Here is a 21,179-nt window from a genome sequence, read left to right as displayed (position 1 = left end):
AGCTTGAGACAGGTGAACAGCCAAAAGCAGCCATGTGTGGGCCTGGGGCAATACCCTTGTCCCACTGCCAATGGCAAGGCAGCATGTAGGCCCCTCCTGTAGATGGACAGTTCTGTTCCCTGTTGTATCTGTAAAAAATTACCAATGAATGTGGCCAGAGCTTGAGGTCTCCAAAGCAGCAGATGTTTCAGCCTATTGGATATGTTTTTGAGGCTTTGTGGCCTGAGAAGCAGCAGTGCCTAAGAACAAAGTGAACGGATCGCTGCAAATAGCCTAGTGGCAGTGGCTGCAAGAACTAGCTGGCCTGGGGGACCCACATCCGAGAACATGCGTAAGGCCCCAGTGCTAGCTACCAGAGCTCATCATCATGTCACAGCTCAAACCCCTGACAACAAAAGTCACACCACTCTTCACCTTTCCCCCGATGTAGACAGGAAAATAATCAGAACCATTTTGAGCTTACATGGAAGGATATCTCGATATCTGTTTTTGTCTCTGTTGCTTGGTTCATTCCCACAGTTGCACTCATCAGTCGAATTCTCAAGTTCTAATTCCTTAAAGAGGTAAGAAATATAAATCGTGTATTTACTATAACCACCCCCCAAATTACCTTTTTTCAGTGTGGCAATCCTTAAACCCCCATATGTCATGGCCTGCTTTAAATGTGTTGTAAAGTAAAAGTAGAAAAAGTTAGAAGCCCCATTAAAAGAGAATTATGTAAAATATCTCAGGATTGAGATGCCAATCAACAACTTGTTTAACAGAAAATGTTAAAACATTTACAGATAATTTTCCCCCTATGAAACTTCATTTTTTTTTTCTTTTTCATAAGAAAAAGGCCTTGTAGAATATTTACTCCTTAGGACCCCCTCTGCCTACCCATCAGTTTATGGATATCTAGTACTTTTCCAGATATTGAAGTACAAAGATGAATCGAAAGTGGCCTTACTCTGAGGAGTTAGAGTAGTTAAGGAGAAGGGTTGCTGCCAAATAACGGGATCAAATTCAGAGAGAGGAGTATGGCAGAGCCTTAGGCTGTGCCCAGAACATGAGGCAGCAGCCCTTGAACTTGGCCTTAGTGAATCATCGGCAGTCGCCAGGTGAAAGTGAGTATGTGTGGGAAGGAAAGAAGTGGTAAGATGAAGGCACAACTTTCTAGGTGGAGGATGTGAGTAGGCCAGGGAACAGCGTGCTAACAAGAGCACCAAGCACAAGAGCTGGCCCAAGGCAGGCTGGAGCGCCGCTGGAGGCCTAACTCACAAAAGAAAGGAAGAGGTATCCTGTCCTATGTACTCGAATATCTGTGGGGCAAGCCTGAGAATCTGCATTTTAATAAGCACTCCAGGAACTCTTGGGTAGCAATCTTGGCACCACCAGTCATTAAATAAGCATTGGCTTCCGGCACCATGGGGAAGGAGGAACCAATGATGAATTTAAGAAGGAGGCTAATGTGATCAGATCTGTACCCTTTTAATCTTTGTGAAAGCTGAATCTAAAATAAACCTGGAAAGAATCTGTGAGAAGAACCAGAAAAATTTTATAAAAGAAGAATAATGAGGGGCGACTACTCTCAACAGATGGTGCAAGATAATACAAAGTGAGGCTAACAAAAGAGTTTGGCACCACCACATGAATGAGCATATCAATAGGAGAAGTCCAAAAATTAAAAAAATATGTATGTGGGGCTTCAGGATATGATAAAAGTGGTATTTTCTATCACTGAAGAGAAGTTTCAAAAGGATCTTGGGAAAATTGGATCACTACCAAACACCTTAGACCAAATTAAATTCTAGCTAGATTGTTTTAAACATTAAAAATATCATAAAATCACTAAGGAAAAAGCACAGAATAATTATGGTCCTAAAATAAAAGAGGCATTCCAAAAGAACAAAGAATACTTTGAGCCATAAAAGAAAAGCTTGACAGAATTGACCACTACAAATAAGCTGTTTCTTCATTATAAATATATGTGTGTATGTGTTCATTGCACATGTGTGAGACACAACAAAGTAGAAAAATACCATATATAAAGCATACAAAGGGGATAGTTTCCTCATAATATGAGTCATTATTTATAAGAAAGAGAATAGAAAATTGGACCAAGAATAGGAACCAGCAGTTCCCTGAAAATAAATATGAAAGACATAAAAACATATGGAAAGAGACTCCTTGTCCTTACATTTAAAAAAAATGCCAAGTAGAACATTAACAAGAAATAACTTATCATTTAAAAGATGAACAAAAATCCACATATCTGAGAGTACAAAATACTGGTGATGGTGTGAGCAAACAAACACTCAGATTCATTATTTTTATGAAGACGTAAACTGATGTAACCTTTTTGAAGAGCAATTTAGCAAAGTCAAAATAGAAAATATCTGCACCTTTGACCTGGAAATTCCATAGGACTTCGTCCTGAGGCATCCTCCCCTCCTGCCCAGCCGTGGGAAAAGGGATGGTTGCTGTTCAGATCAGCCTCCACGCCCACCACAGAGGCCTACTCACATACACCCAGGTACATGCCCATGCGGTTAACTACCGTGCAAGACCTGAAATTATGAGATAGAGGTAAATGTGCGGATAATATATTTGGAAATTGTATCTTATGTGGAAAAAAATAAATTATAGAACAGTGAATGAAGTACATGCCAACAATTTTTCTCGAAGTTTACATGAAAAATTTAATAGTGGAAAGGGACCCTCGGAAGTCTAAAGTTAGAGAAACACTTACTACCCATTTTCCCCTGTTTAATGCTCTGTGACTATTTTACCATGTATATTTGTTACTTTAAAAACTAATTTAACATTTAAAAGAAGATCACTGCTCCCAATTAAAAAAGAGAGAGAAGCAAATGAAATGAAACCCTCTGGTAGTGTAAAAAAGAAATCACATAGATATACAGATAGATAATTTTTCACTATCTAAATATTTACCACAAATTCCTGGAGAATTTCAGAGTTTGCTACTTTTTCTTCAAGCTTTTCAAAACAAGCCTTGATGGATGATTGCACTGAAACACTGAGTATCAATGGTCGAATCTGAGCTAAATCAGCTACCTCTGTTTCAGAAACAATTTGTATACTTAAGAAATGAAAAAACCACATTTGGAAATTACTTGTATGTTACAGTGTTTAAGGGCAATTTTATTTTTGTGTTGTTTTCTCTTAAGTATAGGTACAGCCATTTAAGAGTGAATGGCTTTCTACTGTTTAAGAGGTGAACAGTATATTACTTTGAAAGAGACTGCCTTTGTTTTAGAAAAATCATGACTATGCATATTTTAATTACACAAAACCTACTGTTCTTGGAAGAACTGTGAAGTATTGACAATTGTGTGAATAATTAAATGAATAACTGACAATTATACCATGGCAGGAATAAATGAGACTTGCATTAGGAAAAAGCGAGACTCTGCTGCCCTCCTGGGGCTGAGTGCCCCCAAGTCCCAGGCCCTAGCTGAAAGACTGCAGAGACCCAACACGTTCTCCTCCTCTACAGCAGACCAGGCAGGCAGGCCTGCACCCTCCCTCCAAGGGCAGGGAAGAGCTGTGCACCATAAGTACAAGAATGAATCACAGACAGCTCCATCTGTACGGAAACATGTCACCAGTAACAAAAGAAAAGAATTACTTCTACTTAACAGCATGCAGGGAGTCACTGTTTTTAAAATGATATTTTAAGACACATTGACAGATCAAATTCCAAATATCTGAAATTGTACAGAACATGTCCTCTCATCCAGATGCTATCAACCTAGAAATCAAAAGAAAAAAAATATTTTTTAAAATTTCAGAATTTTGAGGTAAAAATGTTGAAGTGAAACCAATTTAAAAAATCTCCCTTCCCAAATGGCAAGTAATACAAATAAAAATCTAATTAATGTCAGGAAAAAATATACAAGAAGCAGTTAAGCAAAAGAATGGCTACCTCACACAAAGCAGAAGTTTCTAAGACTCTGCACAGCCCTGGGCAGCTCATCTTGTTTTGGAACCCCAAAGGGATAGACAGTTATGCAACCTAAAGAACAAGTCAGAAATAAAACAATCTGTAGGCATGATGCAGAATAAAATGAGGCATGCAATAAACTATGTTTGTTAGGGTTTTCCAGAGAAAAAAAGAACCAACAGGATACATGCCTAAATTAATCAAGTGATTCATTTTGTGGACTTGGTTCACATGATGTGTGGGCTGGCAAGTCTAAGATCTTGGCACAGGTTAGCAGACTGGAAATCCCAGCAAGCACTGATGTTAAAGTCTTTAGCCTGTGATCTGCAGAGGAAAGCAGCAGGCTAGAAATTCAGAAAGAAGTAGATGGTGTGGTCTTGAGAAAGAATTTCTGTCTGTCTGTCTCCCTGCCTTTCAACCTCAGTTCTTAGTATTCAAGGCTTTCAGCTGACTAGATTAGGGCCACCCATGTCATCAAGGGTAGTATCCTTAAAGTCAACTGACTAGATGCTCATCCCATCTACAAAAGACCTTCCCAACATCTGGGCCAGTGTTTGATCAAATGACTAGATACCATAACCTGGCCAAATTGATACATACAATTAACCATCACAGTATGCCAATTGAGTTTTTACATCCTGAAATGGAATATAACCTAAAAAAGAAAATTTACTGAGAATAAGTCATCTGTAGAAAGAAATAAGAATATGATTTATTTAAGTAAACATTTAAAATTATATCATAAAACAATAGAATGATATGAAAAAGAAGATACAGGTATAAAGAAATAAATTAATATTCCAAAGTTCATGATTATTGTATTAGTCAGCCAAAGGGGTGCTGATGCAAAATACCAGAAATTGATTGGTTTTTATAAAGGGTATTTCTTTGGGGTAGGAGCTCACGGATACCAGGCCATAAAGCATAAGCTACTTCCCTCACCAAAGTCTATTTTCACGTGTGGGAAAAAGGTGGCTGCCAATGTCTGCCAGGGTTCAGGCTTCCTGGGTTCTCTCTTCCAGGGTCTTCCTTCTCTCTGGGTTCAGGGTTCCTCTCTTTCTCAGGCTTCAGCTTAAGGCTTTAGCATCAAACTCCAACATCAAAACTTCAACATCAAAAGCCCCCAGCTCTGTCCTTTGTCTTGCCTTTTATCAGTGAGTCCCCAGCCACCAAAGGGTGAGGACTCAATGCTCTACTGGCACAAGAGGTTTACATGATTACTTAATCAAGCAAACCTCTGAATCCAATAGAATCTAAAATGCCCAGAGGAAAAGATCAGTTTACAAACATAATCCAATATTTTCTTTTTGGAATTCATCAATAATATCAAACTGCTACAATTATAGAATAATAACTAAATTTTTCAAAATGGGAAGAAACAAAGCTACAGTTGAAAATTAAGTGATTGACACAGGAGAGAAATATGTATCCTTAAAGGTAATGAAGAGGGAAAAAGGCAAAACAAAATACACAAAAATCATGATAATGCATATGTGCATCTCATCAGAGTTTCAGGAGAAAACAGCAGAGAAAGGATGAGGAACTGGGAAAACCCTCTCTCATGGTCCAGGCTTTGGGAAAGGAGCAGTAGCTTCTGCAGGAAAGGCATGACATCCCACCCAGATCCTTTCCCCCTATCTCCTTTATGAATCAAAAGCCTAAGAAGGTGAGGAGAGGACAGCAAACCCTGTTGTCTTTAAGGCCCAAAATAAGCCCCATAACCTTTGGGGACAAGGAGGGGGACCTTAGGGGATCCTCTATCCTGAAGAAAGGCAAGATAACTAAGCAGGTACCACACCTGAGGCTGAGGAGGCTGCACTGGGCTGCCTAAGAGTAAGGCTGAACAAGAACAACAGAGAATGCCACCACCCCCTCCACACCCCATCCAAACAGGCAAGCAAAGGACTGGGTTACAGATAAGGGAACAAGCATACTCTACTTCTGAGGTATGGACAAAAACATGCAGAGGGACTTTCTCCAAGGTCCAGGCACAATGGGAATTTCTAAAGCAGACAGTGGAGTAAACATTGAGAAAAACCATTTGGCAGGGAAGGGATGTGGTTCAAGCAGTTGGGCACCCACCTCCCATATGGGAGGCCCAGGTGCAGTTCCCAGAGTCTCCTAAAGAAGACAAGCAGACAAGGAACTGGCACAACGACCTGATGCAAGGACTTGATGCACTGAGGAGACACAATGAGCAGGGAGTGGATGTGTCTCAAGTGATGGGGTGCCCACCTCCACCATGGGAGGTTTTGGGTTCAGTTGCTAGTGCCTCCTAAAAATAACAAGTAGACACAGCAAGCGGACATAGTGAGAGGACACAGTGAGCACACAGCAAGCAGACACAGAGAGCAAACAGCAAGCGCCAACAACGACAGATGAAGGAATCATCTTGGGCAGTGGGGGGGGGGGATAAATAAATAAAAATAACTAAATCTTAAAAAAAATTTCTGGCAAACCAGTCCCTATTCTAAGCATAAGGCAGGAAGTACAACAATTTGAACCTGAGGGTAGCCATAGCAACATCAAAACCCAAACCCAGTTCAATTCCTGACTAAATGAACTCAACTCCCCACACTAAGACTTACCAAAGAAGAAACAAGGCTTTTCATAATTATCTCAGTCCCTGAACATAAGATATCCCTCTTTCGACAACAGCCACCAAAAAACCATGACATATATATCAGCAAAAAGGGGGAAAAAACTGTCATGAGACACAGCAATCAGCAGAAGGAGATGCAACACAGATGTTAAAACTATTAGACAATTAATTTATAATAACTATGATCAGTATGTTATTGGCAAAGTAGACAACATGCATAAACAATGGGAAATTTCATCAGAGAGATGGAAACTATAAGAAAGAATTAAGTGGAAATGCTAAAGAAAAAAATATTTTACCAATGAAAAATGCCATCAGTGGGCTCATCATATGGCTTGACAAAGAAAAGAATCAATGAACTGAAAATATGTCATTAGCATGTGAACGGTGAACAAAATGTGGAAGTACACCTGGCAGAATACTAAACAGCAGTGAAAAGGAGTGAAGTCCTGATGCACGCTGCAACGTGGATGAACCTTGAAAGCATTATGTTGAATAAAATAAACCAGATGCAAAAGGATAAATACTGCATGGTTCCACTTATATAAAATATCTAGAAATAGCAAAGTAGATTAGAGTTTATCTGGGGATGGGGGAAAGGAGGAGTTGTAGCTTAGTAAGTAAAGAGCAAGAAAGAAAGTACGGATCTCACATCAGACCTACTGAAGCTGAATCGCCAGAGGTGGTGGAACTTTAAAAAGCTGAGGATGGACTTTGGCAAGCCAGAGGAAGAGCAAGACAAGATGAGGTTAGATGTAGACAGGAAAATGAACTGACATATGCAGAGTCTTAAAGGTCTTACTAAAGAGTCTGAAATATATTCTGCTATTTTACATCTATATTGTGTTTTAATTTCTTCTTTAATAAATTATGAAGCAGGGAGATATTCCACACAAGCATCTTCCACGGGTTTCAGTGGAGATGCTCTGCTATTGGCCATTGTTTAAAAGATAAAAATTTTAAAAAGACAAGAGAAATTACCCAAACTAAAATGTAGAGGGAAAAAAAGAAAGAAGGGGGATGAGGGGAACAGAAGAGAACAACCAAGCGCTACAGACTAATATTAAACAAACTAATATGCCTGCAATAGGAATCCAAAAAAAGAGAAGAGAGAATGAAGCAGAAAAAAAATCTTTGAAACAATATTGGTTAAGAATTTTTAAAAATTAATGCAAGCTACCAAGCCTCATATCCAAAAGCTTATAAGAAATAATATAAGCCAGAAGACAGTGCAGTAATATCTTTAAAGTACTCAAAGAATTAAAAAAAAGCAACTCAGTCCAGAATCCTCTAGCAACAAATATAACTTTCAAAGAAATGAAGGAGAAATAAAGACTTTTACAAACAACCAAATACTGAGAGAATTCATTAACAGCAAATTTTTACTATAAAGAAGTTCTTTGGGCAAAAAAGAATATATGACAAAACAGGAAACTGGACCCACACAAAGAAATGAAGAATTCTAAAAATGACATAAATATAGTTAAACATAAAATTATTTTTTCTTTTTTTTTAAAGAGGTACTGAAAATTGAACCCAGGACCTCATACATGGCAAAGAGGCACTCAACCACTGAGCTACATCTGCTCCCCAATTAGAGTTGTTGTTTTTTTCACTTGTTTGTTTGTTTTGTTTTTAGGAAGTTCCAGGCATTGAACCTCATACATGGGAAGCAGGTGTTTAACCACTTGAGCTTTATCTTCTCCCCTATTTTTTCTTAATTATCATTTTTCTGGAGGATTAATGGCTACCTAAAGCAAAAAATGATAGACATGTATTATGTGTTTATTGTATATTAAAGTTAAAATTTATGACAACAATTGTACAAAGGATGGGAAGGAAAAATTAGGAAAACACTATTGTTAGGTCCTACAGAGATGTGAAGTGATATTGATGTGAGCTATGGTGGGAGGTTCTTTGTCTCTTCAGAGATAACCTAAGCTGTCTGTGATTTGTGGGTGTGGGACAGTAAGAGGCTGCAGTCCTGCCTTTGGTGACCATGGCAATGACTCCAGTCCTGGGAGGCAATTTACAATGCAGAGTCTATATACATACCAGTCAGTCCAGGGAAACTCTGATAGTGGTGATGCCAAAATTTAAGGGAACTTGGACTTGGCCTTGAATGGGAAATATAATATAGTCTGTGCATAAATTCAAAATCATCTAATTCTGTATCCAAGTATGCCTAGTCTCTAGAAGTCCAGTTAAGTGACATGGACTTTGAATGTTCAGAAAGGATGTAAGACTAAATGTGTATTCAAGGTTGCATCCAGACAGAATGTGGGCAAGATGCCAATTCTGATATAGCCTGTGCATAAATTCAAATTGTTTCCAAGTGTAACCTAGTCCCTAAAAGTCCAAATAAGTAATATAGGCCCTACAGTCTTTGAATGTTCAGAAAGGATGTAAGGCTGAAGGTGTATTCAAGGTTGCATCCAGATGGAATGTGGAAGATATGCTAAACCCAAGCTGGCCTGGAATGTGGGGAATATGCAACTCACCTGGAGGAAACAACCTATGTGACGCTCAGCTCAAACACTGAAGAAATTAACCAAAGGTCTGTTTGCATACCATCACCCTTTGTCTCCCTAATTTTAAATAACATTTCTTTTACAAGTGTATGTAGAACCATCACCAAGATAAACCATATTCTGGCCAAAAATCAAACCTTAACAAATTGGAAAGTACTAGAATAACACATAGTACGGTCCCGGGCAATATGGAATTAAGATAAAAATCAATAACTGAAAGAAAATCCTCAAGCATTCAGAAAGCAAAAACATACTTCTCAGTAACCCATGGATCAAAGAGAAAGTCACAAGAGAAATTAGACACAGATTTTTAAAATTCATACTTTATTTTTTAGAACAGTTTTACATATACAGAAAAATTAAGCAGACAGTACAGAGAGTTCCACCACATACACGCACATGGTTTCTACTATAATGAACACCTTACATTAGTATGGTATATTTGTTACAATTAGTCAACCAACACTGACATATTATTAACTAACGTCCATTCTTTATTCAGATTTCCTTAAGTTTTATACCAACTACCTTTTATCTGTCCCAGAATCCCACCCAGGATCCAACATTACATTTAGTTTTGGTGTCTCCATAGGCTCCTCTCAGTTATGACAATTTCTCAGACTTTCCTTGTTTTTGACGACCTTGACAGTTCTGATGAGTCCTGGTCAGTTTTATTGCAGGATGGCCCTCTATGGAATTTGTCTGATGATTTTCTTATGATTAGACTAGAATTATGGGTTGTGGAGAGGAAGACTGCAGAGTTAAAAAGTCCATTTCAAGACATCACATCCAGGGCATGTACTATCAGCATGATTTATGACAGTTGAGCTGACCTTGAACACCTGGCTTGAAGTACCATTTTCTTGTTTCCATCACTCCCCCATTCACACGTGCTCTGAGAGGAAGTCTTCATGCACAGCCCACCCTTAAGGGAAGGGGGTTATGCTATCTGTCCTCCCATGGTGGAGTATCTACATCATTTATTTGGAATTCTTCTGCATGGGAGATATGTCTTTTCATTTATCAATTTATTCTGTCATTTACTTAATTACTATGGATTCATGGATACTTATTATATAAATGTCCACTACTACTTTAATTTGTTGCTCACACTGTTCTGACTTTGGTCATTGCAAGTGTGAAAAGATTTTTAATTGAATGAAAATAAAACATCAACATCTGTGGGATGCTGCAGGTAAGAGTGCTTAGAGGAAGACTTATTGTATTAAATGCTTGTGTTAGTAAAGAAGAAAGAACTTGAATCAATGATCTAAGCTTTCACCTTAAGAAATTAAGAAAAGAGTAAATATAACCCAAAGTAAGAAGGAAGAAAATCATAAAAATAAGTGCAGAAATCAAAAAAGTTGAAACAATAGAAAAAAATAAATGAAGCTAAAATTGGAAAAGTTCAATAAAAGTAATAAATCTCTAGCCAAATTAATCAAGAAACAAAAGATATATTTTACCAAGTCAGGAATGAAAGAGAGAGCATGAATGCAGATCTTACAGAAATTAAAAGATTAACAAGGGAATATTATGAACAGTTCTATGCCCATAAATTTGAAAACTTTCATTAATAAGAAAATTCAAGTAAAGATGCATACTGGCAAAGCTCATTAAAGAAGAGATAACTTGAATAGTCCTATATGAATTAAAGACACTGAATCTGCAAATTTTATTTTAAAAAACATTTTATTTGTCTAAATAAATAAACTTGAAAAGTACACATAAGTGTAACATTGATGAATTTTCACCAATTCTGCACCCAGATCAAAAAACAATATATAACTTGTACCCTAAAAGCCCCTCCCCTCATAATTCCCTTGAGTTGCTACACACATCATGGTTAACCTCTGTGCTAACTTCTAACATCATGTATTACCTTGGCATATTGTGAAGAGGAATGTAATCACATAATGAATAGCCACAGTTCTCCAGAGAAACAGAACCCATAGGAGATTTTATTAATACAAGTGTATATATAAACATGCCCTTACATATATAAGTATGTATATCTATACACCCACAGGCATACATCTGAATATGTATTTCAAATTCTTCTCATAAGCAAACTCCAGACCCAGAAGTCTTCACTGGTGAATTCTACCAAACATTTAAGGGAAAAATAATTTCAATATAATACAAACTCTTCCAGAAGATAGGAGGAACACTGCCCAACTAATTTTATGAGGCAATATTACCCTGACACCAAATGCAAAGATATTAACAAAAACAAGAAGACTGCAAATCAACAGCCATTATGATCAAAAATGCAAAAATCCTCAACAAATACTAGCAAGTCAAGCCATGCAATATGTAAAAATGATAGTAATCTTTGAAGACCAAGTGGGGTATCAACATTTGAAATCAAAGTAAATCACCATATCAATATATATGATCATGTCAATAGATGCAGAAAAAAGCATTTGACAAAATTCAACAGCCACACTTTTTAAAACTTGCAGCAATGCAAAAAGGCATTCACAAAATGCCTACAGCTAACAGACAATGATGAAAATGGAATGCTTCCCCTATAAAATCAGGAATAAGGAATACTTATTCTCACCACTCCTATTCAACAGCATACTAAGTCAAGAACAAGAAATAAAAGGCATACATACTGGAAAGGAAAAAACATAAAATTTTTTCTAATCACAGACAACATGAGTGCCTACTTAGAAAATCCTAAAAATTATACAAAAATATTCCTAGAATTAATGAAAGAGTTTACAAAGTTGAAGTTACAAGAACAATATGCAATACTCTTGTAGAAGTTGAGAGATGTTCAATTATTTGCATATAGAAAGGCCAGGACTCAGGAATGATTTTAAGAAGGAAAAATGATTTATTGACTGCCGGCAGGACTCGGGACATTTCTGTTTCAAACCGGAGCCCTGAACAAGATTTTCAAGTTCCTTTTATACAGGGTGGGGAGTCAAATGGTGCTTTTATCAAAGAAAATTACTTTCTTTGTTAGTTAAGTCTTTGCCTGAGTACCAGGCAAATTAACATATCACCCACACCTCAGGTAAGCTTGAATTAGCATCTTGCCCACATTCTGTGTAGATGCAACCTTGAATAGACATTCAGTCTTACATCCTTTCTGAACATTCAAAGCCCATATCACTTAACTGGATTTCTAGAGACTAGGCACACTTGGATACAGAATTAGATGATTCTGAATTTATGCACAGGCTATATTATATTTCCCATTCGAGGCCAAGTCCAAGTTCCCTCAAGTTTTGGCATCACTGCCATCAGAGTTTCCCTGGACTGACTGGTATGTATATAGAGTTAGCATTGCTAAATGGCCTCCCAGGACTGGAGTCATTGCCATGGTTACCAAGGGCAGGATTGCAGCCTCTTACATCCCACACCCACAAGTCAGGACAGACAGCTGATCTCTGAAGAGACACAGCTTCCCACCCATAGCCCACATCAATATCAATCATGTATTTCTATACACTAGCAATGAACAATTGAAAGTTGAATTTTTTAAAGTACCATTTGCAACAGCATAAAAATCACAAAATACTTAGCTATAAATCTAACAAAATATGTATAAGAACAATATATATATATATTTTTCTCACTGAGAAGATGATTTATTCCAAATGCACAAGCAAGTTATTAAGGGATCTGCCCAAAACCAGTTCAAAGTGAGAAAGTGTCTAGGGCTTTTATAGAGGGAATAGGGGTTGAGGATCAAGCGATGATTACATGATATATGTAATGTGGGTGAAGATTCTGGAATTTTGCTTGCAGGGTCTCCTGTGTTATCTCCTATACGCAAAGCTCCTGTTTGATGCCTAGCTTGCAGCCTTTTATCCCAGGGAAGTTGTATTGTAGCAGTTGTGAGAGGTTCAATTATTTGTGTATAGAAAGGCCAGGACTCAGGAATGATTTTGAGAAGGAAAAATGACTTATTGATGGCCGGCCAGACTCAGGAGCTTTCTGTTTCAAACCCAAGCCCCAAACAAGAATTTTGAGTTCCTTTTATACAGAAGAAGGGCTAAATCATTCTTTGCTTCAGTGCTCAATAGGTTTGAATTAGCATATATATCTTCCAAATCCTAGGCAAGCTTTTAGCATGGACTTCATATATTCTAGATAAGCTTTTAGCACATTTGGTTTGCATTTTCCCTGAATATTTAAAGTTTATAGTTTGCATTGATAAACTGTTTCCTGGGACTGGAGTCATTGCCATGGTTACCAAGGGCAGGGCTGCAGCCTCTCACCATCCCACACACACAGGTCAGGACAGACAGCTCAGGTTAAGGTTATCTCAGAAGAGACAAAGAGCCTCCCACCCATAGCCCACATCAGTTGCAGATTTTATGGGCAATAAGGTGCTCCTGGTATCATTCTGTGGTTTTGGGGAGATGTTATCTTACTACTGACATTCCTGGAAGTAGAACTGGGAAGTTCTGGTTATTGTCCTTCTAAGAACTAAGACCAAAATGTAAACTACTCTGATTAGGTTAATAGAAAACTAGTTCAACTAGATCTGGAGAGGGTCTTGGAATTTTTCATAACTGCTTAAGTAAAGAAATTTTCAATAAGCACATTTTCCAGCTATCAAGTCCCGCCTTGTGATTATACTTTTCTTATTCTTAAGAAGAAATATTTGTAAGCATTCCCCATTTGAGGGGAATGGGCAAACATCTTCGGTAGTTACTCCCTGCTGAGCATGGGTGAAGAAAATATCCATATTATTTTAGAGGATGCTCTTGACATAAACCCACAAAGACAACATAGACAGCAGCAAGACAAGCACATGGCAAGCAGAATGAAGGCAGTTCTTGAAACAGCCACTCTCCATCTCGTAAGCAAGTTCATCAACCACTCAAGAAATGAATCAAGTTTTCTGAGATTTTTAACATGTTCAATATCATTTTGCATATGATCCAGTACAGGAGATATTATTATTATCATATTCACCAGGTACAGTACTTAATACTAATCAATGCACAAGCTTTTCTCTGAGTGGCAGTTAATAGATCTAAGCTCCAGGTTTGCAATACTATACATGTTGTCCCTCCATGGAAGCAGGCCATAATGCCAATTGTATTTGTTTAGGTTCTACTCCTTTACTCTGGCAATTATTGCTCCACTAGGTGTATCCTTTACACAGTCAGCACAGTGCAGCACTGTTGGTCTGCAGATCCACTGGCCTGGTACACAGCACCCTGTGGCATGATGAACAGAGCCAACCTGCAGACAAGTATCCATTGTAAGTCTAGCGATATCAAGCCATCACTGGCTGGCAGAGCCACAGAAGCCTGAGGCAGCAACATATTTCCACCTACTTCAGAGCATGACCAAATGTGGCAGATACCTTTATTGTTTGGGGGGTCTTAGTGACCAATCTAGCCAATAACTCAAACAGAGAGACACCATACATGGCACTGGGGCCTGGTTTAAATGTACAAGAGAGCCCAACAACATCCTCTTAGTGTGTGGCTTTCTGGATATGTCCCTATGTCCCCTGCTGTAAGGCACTGTTTGTGGCTGACATTGAACAGGCCTCACAATCTTGTATGATATGAACTTGTATGATATTAATAGGGAAGCCTAATGCCTTAGCCAGGCCCACCCTGTGGCAGCTCCTCTATGGTGTGCTTTTTGTATATGTACCCATGGGGCTCTTCTTTATCATTTCTAGAGCTGGTGAACTTTAACTCTGAGTTCCTGATGTCATATGGGTGCTAAAAAAATTTAGGGAGCTATTAGGTTATACATAAAAAACAAAACATCTCAGGATTTAGAAATACCAATCATAGACCAGAGCTCAAGAATAAATGTGACTGCTATAAAAGCTTACAATCTAGGCCTCAATATCCTTAAATTAAGCTATTTCTAGAGATCATAAACTACAACTTATAGTAGATGTTTTGTTTCATCTTGCTTTTACTCTTTTACCAAGATTATGTTAATCAATAGGAAAAACATAACAAACTTCTGCCTTGCTTTTTCCATTAAGGTCTTTTTGTTTATGATGGGGTGACTGCATGATCTATTCGAGAAGCATCATAGCAAAAGAGTGTAGCTGATAAGAGATTTTGGTTGTTCTCACAGCATCACATTTTTCTAAGAATAACTAAAAATATAACCAAAAATCATGTCATACAGATCAGTATTAGGATAGAACAGACAGCGTGAACTTTGAAATTCTTTAAGAATTTTTTTATATATTCCCCAAATATATAAGGAAATTACACATTTAAGTCCTTCTTCATGTTTTCTCTTTTAGAAAGATACTGTTTACCACAAAGAAACTTCAGAAGTGCTGGAAGAAATTTATTTTTGTAAGTTTATGAAAACTTAAGATTCCCTATGGAATCAAGATCATATTCTCGCTACCACCAACTTAATATATTACCGATTTTTTGGGACATTAATATCCCCACCATAAGAATATATTACTTTTTCTGTGAGCAAGAGAAGATGTACATCACCATTGCAGGGTGAGGGGAATATGGAGAAACATGGGAAAACTACAATTGGTGTGATCTACATACTGTGGTTAACAGCAATACTATAATATTCTTGCATTAATGCCAAGCTATACTGTGTTGATAACAGAGGTGTATGGAAAAAGTGTGCCAAATGTATGCTATGGACCATGATTGGTGGTAATAGTCTGATATTATCTCATAATCTGTAACAAATGTTCCACCAAGGTTTGGAGTTGTATGGGAAATCTATACATTTGTATGATTGTTTTGCAAGTTCACAATATCTGTAACAAAAGTACATTAAAAAATAGTATGGGTTGGGGGAAAAATACATCAAATGTAAGATAAGGAATATAGTTGGTAGTAATATTTTGACAATGCTCTTGCATAGTTTGTAACAAACGTTTCACACCAATGCAAGGAGTTGGTGGAGGGGTGATGTGTGAGACCCCTGTGTGAGGTTATGTATGTTTATTTTTAAGTTCACAATCTTTACTATATACTTATTGTTTATGTGTGTTCATGTATGAATGATATACTTCAATAAAATAAATTTTTTTTAAAAAAAGAATATATTACTTTTAACAATGTGGGTGATTCCCTAAACTTCAGAGTGGTAAATGTAGTATGGGTTTTTACACATTATTAAGTGTGTATATTTTAGCACCTCACTTTTTACAAGGCGAAAAACAAATTCTTCTATAACAATTTGCAATTAAAGAAGTCCTTAAGGGTTTTAGAACATTATATTCGAACAGGCCTCTACTTATCACAGTAACAAATAAGTTAATCAAATAGTAAGAAAAGACCACTTCTAAAATAGTAGTGGCTCTCTATTGTTTTAAAACCAATAAGGATATGATGAAGACATTCTGATAAGGCACCGATTCTTTGTTATATATACACTGATTGTCTCAAAAGGAGTTTTATATCCATCCACTCAAAACAGACCAGACATTTAAGAAAACTGTGTTACTTTAACAGAGAGAGAAAGTCAAATTTTAGTTTTGCATCAGTACACCACTTAGGAAACAAATCTTAGCATATATTAGAACAGACTGAGGATAGGTTTTTTGCTATAAAGTTAATTTTTGCTATCAATATCAACTCTTAGATTTCTAGTTAATAATGATTTCCTGAAATCAGTCCTTTACATTGTAATCTTTTAGTTTGGAAAATGCTTTTACAAACTTCCCATAACCATCCATAACCACATAGACTAATTAATTCAAGACAAATTTCACCTTTAAACAAGCTTATTGAATTACAGTTAGCAATAAGCAAAATTCCCTTCTGCTAACCGATCTACAACTTTCCATATGCATTTAATTCTTGTCCTACATTTTTCCATCCTGATTTTATGAACACTGGCCATCTTATCATAGGACAAAAGACACTACCTTAAAGAAGCTTTCACAAACCTTCTACTTCTTTCATATCCATTCATATCTTATATCATTCATTCTGAAGAACTACATTTTCAAACTACAAAACAAATAAGCACTGTTGAAAGAAATCAAAGCAGAACTAAGAAGAATGAAGAATGCTTCCATCAGAGGAGACAACACTGAACTGGAAGTTGAGAATATCACCAGGCCATTTTGGGCTCCTCATGCTACTAAACTGACAGGCAATGAAGGGGATTTCTGTGCTGCCTGATGTAACTGATTCTAATTATCAAGGGGAAATTAGGGTGCTGCTGCACAATGGGGAGTATGAAGGACAAGTGTGACTGGAATGCAAGTGACACTCAAGGGTGCTTCTTGGGTGATTAAAGTAGAACAGATGGGAAACAAAAACAACCCAATTTAGGGAGGACTGTTAAAGGCCCAGACCCTCCAGGAATGAACAAACAAAATATATGAAACAAAAAGTGACAGAATGCAAAGAAGAAATAGACCAATCCAAAATCGTAGCTGGAACCTCAACACTCTTCTCTTGCTGATTGAAAGAATTACATAGAACCTCATAAGGATGTAGAAGACATGAACAATTCTGTGAATTCACCTGGCCTGACAGAGAACATAGCACCCAATTACAGAAGAAGACACATTTGTTTCAAGTGCCAATGGCGCATTCACTAAGACGGACCATATTCCAGACCATAAAACAAACTTCAACAAAGTAAGAAGAATTAAAAGCATGTGAAGTATGTTCTAACCACAACAGAATTAAACTAGACATGAATAAGGAAAAGATATGAGGAAAATATGCAGATATTTGAAAATTAAGGAACAAACTTCTAAATGACACAAGTATCATAGAGGAAGTCACAAGGAAATTTAGAAAATATTTTAAATTGAATGCAAATATCAAAATTTCTCTGTGCAGCTAAAGCAATGTTCAGAGGGCATTTATAGCTTCTATTAGAGGGCTTAGAGGAAAATTATAGCACTAAATATTTACATTAGAAAAGAAGATCTTAAATCAATGATCTAAGATTTCATCTTGAAAAACTAGAAAAGGAAGAGCAAAAGCAAGCAGAAAGTAATAAAAGTTGGAAATAACAAAGAAAGCATATTAAAGGAAATAATAAAGATAGTAACAAAAGTTACTGAAATAAAAAAGGGAACAAAATCAAGGATATAAAACCTGATTCTTGAAAAGCATCAATATTTTGATGAACTTCTAACAAGATGGATTCAGAAAGAAAAGAGAAGACAACAATATTAATATCAAGAATTAAAGAAGAGGCATCACTACACATTCTACAGACATAAAAAAGACAATAGGGGAATATTATGAACAATCTTATGCCCCAAAATTCTACAACTTAGATGAAATGGACAAATTCCTAGAAAAACACTAACTACCAGAGTTCACTTTTTTAAAAGTATGTATGCATATATATATATATACAGAATGAATAAATCTATGTTTAAATGAAACATTATAGTTTATAAATTTTTCAACAGACAGAACATTGAGCCCAGATTGCCTAATAAATTCAACCAAATATTAAGAAAGACCCAATTCTCCACAAATTCTTCTGAAAATAGTAGAGAAATAAGCACATCATAATTCATTTTATGAAGGCAACATTGCTCTTACCAAAGCCACACAAAGACATTACCTTTAAAAAAAAAATGAAGACCAATAAGCCACAGGAATAGAGATATAGAAACCCTCAAAAGATTATCAATAAACCATATCCTGAAATGTAAACAGGGAATGAAAAGTCAGTTCAACATTCAAAAATCAATATAACTCAGGATATCAACACACTAAAGAAAAAAACCATATGACCATTTCAATAGATACAGAGGAAACATTTGCAAAATTCATTTTTCAATGCATGATGAAACTTTCAGCAAGCTAGGAATAGAGCTTCCTCACCATGATAGAAGACATCTCTGAAAAAACTACAGCAAACACAATACTTAGGTGATGAAAAGCTGAATGCTTTCCCCTAGGACAAAAATAAGGCATGGATGTCCTCTCTCTCCACTCCTATTCAATAACATAATGGGAGTTCAAAGCAGTGCAATAAGGCAGGGAAAAAAAAAGGAATAAAAGGCATACATATTGGACAGGAAGAAATAAAACTTTCAATTTATAGACAGCATGAACATTTACATTTAAAATCCCAAAGAAGCTACAGAAAAGCTACTTGAAGTAAAAGAGTTTAGCCAGGTTGAAGACTGAAATAACTTTGGGAAAGACAAAAGTAAAGGGAATGAAAACAGATCAGTGGCTGCCACGTGCTGGAGGTGGGGTTAGGGACTGACTACAAAGGAACACAAGAGATGTGTTGGAGATGATGGAAATGTACTAGATGGTGACTGTGGTGGCAAATATAAGACTGTATACCTTTGATAAACCTTATTGAACTGTATGCTAAAAGGGTGAATTTCACCATATGTAAATTATACCTTGACTTTTGAAATATATTTTCTGGCTAACTATTTCTGTATGAGACCTGTATTTTAATAATTGCATAATATAATAGTTTTTATTAGCATAAATGACACCAGGACTTGATGGGAAGTTACATGGATGATCTTTTAGATCCTCTAGGATCCAAAGTTTTGAGGTACATTTGTGATTCTCCAACCTCACACACAAAAATTATAGATACATATATATATATATCATATATAGGCACACATATATATTCCTATTTATAGTTATTATGTTTATCTTATATACCAATGTGTACACATACATATAATTTTTTTAAATATTCTTCAGTGTTATGATTTATTTTATTAAACATGTTCAAATTTTCTTTTTTCCCACATTAACATATGGTTATTTGTAATCCAAAAAAGTTACTATTTTAGATAAACAGTAAAAACCATGCAACAAATCAAAACTAAGTTAATGAGGAAACAGGTCAGATTACTCAAATTTATGCAAATCTATAATCCCTAGTTTAAGAAAACATCAGTAGTTTATTGTATTAAATTGGCATGTTTGATATGATTAAATACTTGAAGGAGTAAAAATTTGCCCTAGTAAATGGGGGTGTGAGGACATTTTCTTCAATTTAGAAAGAAAATCCTAGAAAACTGTTCTCCCCCATTTTAAAAACTTTCTTCTCACTTTTTCCTTCATTTGTATTAGAAATGTCTTTGTGCCCTCACTCTGAAATACATCCTCCTCAGAAATTTGCTAAAAATGATGAAATCGTACCTGCAAGCCCAAAGGATGTTTTCCATGATGACCCTTCGTCGTCTTCATCCTTACTGCACCAACTTGCTCTTGCAAAACGTCCACTGGCCTGCCACACGGTAGGCTTACTCTCATTAGAAAAGAAATTTATATAGTTATCCATGGTGTCAAATAACACATAAATTTTAAAAAGGATCTCTGATAATCTAATTATTCAGTTGACATTCATCTCCATTTTAGTTCAGCCATTCTCCTTACCATCAGGTAGAAATGGACCACTTCTGAGCTAATTTCCAAATCCCACTGTCTGATTACAAGCTCCATTATTTTACACTTCCACATGGCTTGCAAGCAAGCCCCCTTGTGTCCATCCACATATTCTTCTCCCTTAATTTACCAAGGCTGTGGGAGAGAAGTCCTGGGCTCACTGGGGTTTCTAAACCCAGCAGAACCATTTGGAAGATATTTGCTACTGTCCCTAGCCAGTTTCCTCTACCCTTCCTTCACTGCAGCTAATTCCCAACTACCACCCTCTTATAGCCCCTACCTTAATTCTTTGGCTTGTGAAAGTGTAGCCTCTTCTTAGAAGTGCAAGCCAGCAACTCATTCTCTTTGTATACTTAGATGCATCAGCATTCTTCATAACACCTTACTTTCCCCTGTTCAGAATTAATTCTTCCACATTCTCAACCCTATTTCCTTCTGCTTTCTCTGAGACTTTTTTCCATAATTTATTTTTCATCTATCTATATATATACACACACACACATATATATAATCTCTACCTATCTACAAGTTTTTACATATCATAATTCTCAATTCTCTCACCTTAAAAATAGAAATCCCTTTCAACTTTCCATCTCCATCTAGCTACTGCTTTAGCTCTAACAGATATTTCAAATACTAGTCTATACTCACTTTCTCTGTTTCCTTTCCAATGTCTCACTACTCAACTTACTCGCTTAGGCTATCTACTTGGCACTGGTTGAACTTTGGTTTGCAATTCCACTTAGCAAAAGTCTCCTAAA

At 36.6% G+C, this 21,179-nt stretch overlaps 1 pseudogene; it reads right to left on the bottom strand.

The window, feature by feature from the left end:
- LOC101425913 (tyrosine-protein phosphatase non-receptor type 20-like) overlaps positions 1 to 3,105 on the bottom strand; it is a 46,254-nt pseudogene extending 43,149 nt beyond the window's left edge.
- Positions 3,106 to 21,179: the final 18,074 nt, after the last annotated feature.

Source organism: Dasypus novemcinctus, chromosome 6 (genome assembly GCF_030445035.2).
Source record: "Dasypus novemcinctus isolate mDasNov1 chromosome 6, mDasNov1.1.hap2, whole genome shotgun sequence".
NCBI lineage: Eukaryota > Metazoa > Chordata > Mammalia > Cingulata > Dasypodidae > Dasypus > Dasypus novemcinctus.
This window is presented reverse-complemented; position numbering and strand designations above follow the sequence as displayed.